Source organism: Peromyscus maniculatus, chromosome 14, assembly GCF_049852395.1.
Source record: "Peromyscus maniculatus bairdii isolate BWxNUB_F1_BW_parent chromosome 14, HU_Pman_BW_mat_3.1, whole genome shotgun sequence".
Taxonomy (NCBI): domain Eukaryota; kingdom Metazoa; phylum Chordata; class Mammalia; order Rodentia; family Cricetidae; genus Peromyscus; species Peromyscus maniculatus.
This window is the reverse complement of record NC_134865.1, coordinates 15,892,224-15,899,612: the sequence shown is the minus strand read 5'-3', so window position 1 is coordinate 15,899,612 and position 7,389 is coordinate 15,892,224.

Here is a 7,389-nt window from a genome sequence, read left to right as displayed (position 1 = left end):
TCAGAGCAACACCAGGCGTAGTGGTATATGCCTTTAATCCTAGCACTTGGGAGGCAGAGGTAGGCAGATCTCTGTGAGGTCAGCCTGGTCTACAAAGCTAGTTCCAAGACAGTTAGGGCAACACAGAGAAACCCAGTCTCAAAAATAATAATAATAATAATAATAATAATAATAATAATAATAATAATTGCAGAACAAGGAGAATAAACAAGTGGTCCTGTCTTAGGTAAGTCGTTTCCAAATGCATTCGCAGGGTCTAGAATTTGACACTTTCTTTGGGGAGGTATGTTAGTTTCTTTTATTGTCTATTCTTTTCTTCTATGATAAAATACTTGATAAATGCAACGTAAGGGGATAAGTGCTTATTTTCAGCTTTCAGTGTGAGCAGTCACTGCAAAGAAGGCTTGTAGTGGGAACATTACACCCATAGTCAGGAAGGAGAGAGAGAAAAATGTTGGTGTTCGGCAAACTCTTCTCTTCCTGGTCTGGAATGCCAGCCACGGGAGATCGCAAACTAAATTCAAAGTGGGTCTTCCTTCCACGGTTAAACCTTTCTAGAAATCCTTTCTTTCTTTTTAAGCACACAGTATCCCCAGGCCGTCTCCCACCCAAGTGCTAACCGGGCCTGATCTTGCTTAGCTTCCTGGAAGAGATGAGATCAGGTGCGTTCAGGGTGGTACGGCCATAGACTAGAGACACTTTCATAAGTACACCCAGAGATGTGTTTCCATGGTGATTCTAAATCCAATCATGTTTGCAGTAAAGGTTAACTGTCACAGCTCTGCCCCTTGTCAACTGGGCACATCACTTTTTTTAATTGTACTTCATTTGGTTTAGGGAGATGGTTCAGTGGGAAAGGGTGCTTGCTGTGAACGCACAGGATCTGCTTTCAAAACCCCACCAACCACATTTATTTACTTACAGATTTATTTCATGAGTGTTTATCTACACGTATGTATGTGCACCGCATACATGCCTGCTACCCTGCAGAGTTCGGAAGAGGTCACTAGAGCCCCTTGAATTGGGGTTACAGATGGTTATTGTATCAGTCAGGGTTCTCTGGAGAAACAGACAGAACTGATAGAATATATACATTCTATATATGTGTGTGGGATTTTTTAGCATGGTTTACAGGTATAGATTATGGTCTGGCTGTTCCAATAATAGCTGTCTCCTGATGGAAAATCCAAGAACCCAGTGGTTGTTCAGTCCTCAGGCTGGATGTCTCAGCTGGTCTTCCATATATGCAGGAATCCTGAAGAAGTAGGCTCTACTACCAGTGAAGGAATAGTCTTGCCAATGAGAGTGAGGGCAAGCAGACAAAGAGGAAAAGCTTCTTTCTTCCATGTCCTATATACAGCCTGCCACCAGAAGGGGTGGCCCAGATTTAAGGTGGATCTTCCCACCTCAGAAGATCCAGATTTAGGGTAGGTCTTCCCACTTCAAATAATTCAATCAAGAGAAATCCCTCACAAGTATACCCAACTGCTTGGGTTTTAGTTAATTCTAGTGTAGTCAAGTTGACAATCAATATAGCCATCACAATTATGAGCCACCATATTGGGTACCAGGAACTGAACCCAGGTCCTCTGCAAGAGCAACAGGTACTCAACCAGAGCCATCTCTTCACCCTCACCCTCCCCAAACCAGATTAAAACAAAACAAAGACTATACATACATGCCTGTAACTCCAGCATTGGAGGGTGGAGACAGGTGAATCCCAAGAGCTTACTGGCTGACCAGCCTAGCTCAAACTGTCCGTTTCCAGTCCAGTAAAAGACCATGTCTTTTAAATAAAATAGACTAGTGGTTCATTTAATCCCAGCAGAAACAAATGGGTTTCTGTGAGTTCAGGTCAGCCTGGTCTACACAGTGTAAACTAAAACTCCTGAAAAAAAACTATGTTTGCAGAAACTAAGTGATTCAATTTTCAGTACTGTGGAGAGACTGAGAGGTCGCAGATCCAGAGGGTAATTACCTCACTCGGGGCTAGTTCTAGCCCTTTGGAGCAGCCAGAACTAACATCTTGTGACTAATGGGAACCTTTTGTTATCTATTAACTTAGCAGACCAATACCAATCCAAAAGCCTATAGATACTGTAAGCAAGTGTTAGAACAGCTCTGGCAGCTGGAACCACAACTGGACCGCTCAGCTCGGGAGGGAATGGTGTCCTGACTGTTCGGGAGTCAGGCTATACCTGGTGTGGTGGGGGATGGTCTCCCCGCAGGATATAGCAATCCTGCTCCTCTCTCTCCTGGAGAGCCGCTACAGCTGATTTGCTCAGCTCCTACTTAAGGGGGCTTCCTAGCAGAGCTCTGCTTCTTCTCCAGCCCAAGACAGTGCTTCTTTTGTTTCACTAAAGGGGAAACTCCTACAGAAATGTAGCAATCTCCTCGGCTCCTGCAGAAAGTTGTTACTTTTTCTGCTCCGCCTTTGCTAGGTTCCCTAAGGGATGTCTCAGCAAGGTTCTGTTCAGCTTCGCCTTGCTTAGGCCCTCTAAGGGAACGTCTCTGCAAGGTTTTTTCTGCTCAGTCCCCTAAGGGAGTCTTGGCAAGGTTCTTCTTGGAGCTGGCAAATGAAGATCTTCACACCCAAGACTCTTTTGAGAAAGAGATGTATTTGGGAAGGAGGAGTCCAGGAGAGTGGCTGCCTCTACCAGGGTGGGAAAGAACAGCCAACAACTGAACAGGCAGGTGCTTTATATAGGGATTCTTGGGGGTGGAGTTTCTCCAGGGAGATTTTCTGTTCAGGGATTGGTTAGTTTCATTGGTCAGGGGCAGAGATGGCCCTAATTTCAGAGCCTGTTTCTTTCACTGGCCTATCTTAGCTTTTCAGCTCTAACTCTAAGGCCAGGGCACATTTCTTTCACCGCCTCTGACTCCAGGGACAAAGTGTGTTTCTTTGGCACTGGTTTCAGAGTCGGGGCATGTTTCTTTGGTTCTGGGTTCAGGGATAAAGTGTTTCTTTCTCTGGCTCAGGTCCCAGATCTAGGCTGTGTTGCTTTCACTGGTCCTGGGCTCCAGGGTCAGGGTGAGTTTCTTTAGCAGACCCCTTTTCCCTACAGACACCATCTTGGGCCTAGAGAAAAGCTTCCCCCATCTCCTGCATTTGCCTCTCTGATGGACCCACCAATGTATTTGAATCTTGCCTTGATTTGTGACTTTCTTTGTTTTGTAAAGCTATAAAAACTTCTTGAAACCTCTTCCACTGGAAGCATGGAATTTGGGGTAACCCAACTCTGTGTTCCTGGGCCATGGTCACTCAAAATGGCTCTGGAATAAACTACCTCTTATTCCTTTAAGATGAGGGCTGTGGTTTTGTATTGAAACTAGTGAATTAAAAGCCAGCTAAAGCTACATATGAGACCCTGCCTCAAATAAAATAAAATAAAAATAAAGCAATAAAGGGAGACTCCTATCCTCCTCTTCCATCCTCCATACATATGCACACAAATAAATGCCACACGCATGTGCATATACCCCCCACACACACTCACACACATCACATATAAATAAACAAACTTTTAAAAATGAATTGCACCGCCTTCAAGTTTTCAGGACACAGGCAGAACTGCAGCTGGTTTCTTCTCAAGAGTGTAATTCACACTGCCCCTAACACAGTCCCTGATATAGTGTACTTGTTCCTCCTGAACTCATGAGCTGGGCCTCCACTGTTCTATTTCTCTTAGCATTCTGGTTTTCTTTTTTGGGGTGGGGGGTGGGGGGTGGGGGGTGGGGGAGGGTTCAAGGCATTTCTTTCTGTATGTCCTAGGACTCGCTCTGTAGACCAGGCTGGCCTCTAACTCAGAGATCCACCTGCCTCTGCCTCCCAAGTGCTGGGATTAAAAGTGTGCACCACCACCCAGCTCATCTGGTTTTCTAAACTCCCACCAGAATGGCCCTGTTAAGCTCTGCTTACAGTATTCTAGGGCTTCTCTAGCCTGCAGCTTCCAATTCTCCCCCATTTCTCCTACAAACTAGTTCTAAAGGCCTAAGAACCACATAGGTTTATCACAGAAAAGTCCCAGTCCCCAATTTTCTGTATTAGTTATTTTTCTTGTTGTAACGAAGTATCTGATGAAAACCAATTTAAGGAAGGAAGGGTTTGGCTCAGAGTCTGAGGACACAGTCCATCAGGAGAGGGAAGGGATGGTGGCGGATGTGGAAGATGGCTGCCATGCTGTGTCTGCAAACAGAGAGAGGTAAGTGTGGGTGCTTAATCTGTTGTCTTTTTATTCACCCCCAAACCCCAGCCTGCAGGATAGTGCTCCATTCAGGCTAGGTCCTCCCTCCTCATTTTTATCATCCTGGAAGCATGCTCACAGACACATACAGGTGTCTAGCCATAAGTTTTCTCCGGTCCTGCAGAATCTCTCCAATCCACGTCCCACAGCCACTTGGTCCCAAATAAACACACACAGGCTTACATTATTTTTAAACTTACCAATACCTCTAAATCTTGTTTCTCCTGGCAGCGTCTAGCAGCGTCTGCCTTGCCTCTCCTTTCTCTTCCTGTCTGTTTGGATTTTCCACCTGCCTCTAAGCTGCCTTGCCATAGGCCAAACGGCTTTATTTACCAACCAATCAGAGCAACATATATTCACAGCATATAGAAAGACATCCACAGCACAGGTGTTTCCATGGGGACTCTAAATGCAGCCATGTTGACAATGAAAAGCAACTATTGCAGCAGCTGACCCCAAAGAAACAGTAATAAAGAAGCGGCAAGTAAGCCATGGAAGGAAATGCTTACCTGGCAGGACACCATGATCACAAAGGTAGTTTTCCCAAGACAAGTCTCTTATGTTTCATTAAATCGTGCTGAGTGCACTCTACCAACTCAGCTACATCCCAGCTGTCCCCTCACCAATTCAAAATTTCTTAATGAAGGCCTAGGGAGATGGCTTGGCAGGTAAGAGCACTTCCTGTTCTTCCAAAGGACCAGAGTTTGGTTTCCAGCACCTACATGGGGAATTGCTTGTAACTCCAGCTCTAAGGGATCCAGAGCCTTCTTCTAGACTCCTAAGGTACCTGCACTCACCTGACATCACACACACACACACACACACACACACACACACACACACACACACAATCTTGCTTATGTGTATGGGTGTTTTGCCTACATGTAAGTAATGGGGGCTATTGGAGTCCAGCCCCTCGAAAGCCCTCTCCCAGGGTCTGTGGAAGAATCTACATCCAGCTGATAATCTGTTCTTTGATGATATTAAATGAATCTACATGCACGAACTCTTTGCTGCTCTCACACTTAGCTCCTTTCTTGCCTGATTCCCTCTACATCTTTCTGCTGTTCCCTCTAAAACTACCTTACTTCCTTGTAAGACAAATTGCTGAATGGTCTTATTAATAAAAAACCCAGAGCCAGATATTGGGGTGAAAACTGAGAGATCAGAGGAATAGGACAAGCCACATCCAATCTCACCAACGTTCAGCCTCCAAAGTGAGCTACTTCCTGTATATCCACGCCTATATGCCTTTCTGTCCCTGCCCTCTTACTTCCTCTCTCCACCGAGCTACATCACTTCCTCTTTCCACCCAGCTCTATCACTTCCTGTCTATCTGTACAGACCTCTATGGTTAACGAGTGCTGGGAATTAAAGGCCACCAAGCCTGGCCCTGTTCCCAGTGTGGCCTTGAACTCACAGAGATCCGGATGGATCCCTGCCTCCTGAACGCTAACATTAAAGGCGTGTGCTACCACTGCCTGACTCCTATGTTTAATATAGTGGCTGGCTTTTCCCTCTGATCCTCAGATAAGCTTTATTGTGGTGCAAATTCCTTTATTTAATTCTGCCCCATCTTGGTCTTTCTCATCTCATTCTTACCCATCTAATTCTTCCCCTCTTCCTCATTTTCCATCTCGTCCTTCTAGTTTTCTCCTCTAGTCCTTCAATCTAGTTCTCCTCTAATCCAGTTCTCTTCCTATCTAGTTCTTCCCCATCTCAGTTCGTTCCTCTCCAGTTCTTACCCATCTACTTCTTCCTTTCTCTTTTTTCTTCTCTGTCCTTGCTCTGAAAATAAAATTGCCTTTTATCCCTTTGGCCCTTATCTCTCCAAGCCGTTTTCTGGCAAGACGGGGGAAGTGTACTCAGTCTCTAGGCGACTCCCATCACAGCTAAATGCACCTGGTAATTGTTGAAAGGAGATCTAAAACTAGAGATAAGATTTGGAAAAGGAGAAAGTTAAGCTTAATTAGCACATCCGCCAGGCCTTCTCTGATAGTCTGGATGCTTAAGTCTGTTCTTACAGAATCTGTGAGGTATCTCGGATGAGATACTTTCGTCTTTCCATCTGGAAATGGTCCTGGCCACATGCTGCTAATGACAATAATTACAGAAAGGCCTGAAATTAGGGATCCTGGTTGCATTACTGCTCAGAAGGTTATCTAAATATTCCATTAGTAGAGAGGAAATTGTGGCCAGTGAATGATGGAAAAGCTACAATAGCACACGAGAAATTCATAGCAGGAAACGGCTAATAATCAAAAGCCAATATCACCAAGACTCCTTGAGCATCGGCTTGACCTCTGGAAGAGTTCTTAACTCCTCCAAGTCTAGCTTTGTCATATCAGCTGAATTCCTACTTCATATATTTTTGCAGCCTACAGCACGTAAGTATGTGTACCACATTCATGCTTGGTGTCTGTAAAGATCAGAGCTGGAGTTACGGACAGTTGTGGTATAGCCCAAAAAGTAAATCCTAAAGAGAAGTGGAGAGTGGGGAGCTGGAAAGACAGCTAAGCAGTTCAGAGCATGTCCTGCTTTTCCAGGGGACCAGAGTCCTCACAACAGCCTGTAACTCCAGCTCCAGGGCCATTTAATGCCTTTGGCCTCCTCAAGTACCTGCACAAACATACACACATCCACACACAGGTACATACACATGATTACAAATAATAAAATTAGTCTGGTCGTGGTGGTGACTCAACACTCTGGAGGCAATGGCAGATAAATCTGTGTGAGTTCAAGGCCAGCCTGGACTATGGAGCAAGTTCCAGGACACCCATGTTATAAGGAGAGACCCTGTCTGAAAAACGAACAAATGAACAACAAAAAGATTCTGAATGAGCCAGCTTCCTACACCTCAAGCATCCCAAAAGGACCTATTAGACTGGTGCAACTCTTCTTCCCCTTGAGATAGTTCTGTGCCCTGGATGACAAACCTCTGGAAGTGTTCAAGGGTCTCCACTCCCACACCCTACTGTGGCTTCTCAGCTTCCACTGCCACTCTCAAGACCTATGACACAGCAAGCCCCCAGCTCTGCATCTCCAACACCATCCCTAACTCACCTACCTCAGACATTTGGTTCCCTACAGAGACTCTCATAGGCAGTATGTCTCTGAAACTCCTCCACTATAAAATGATTAT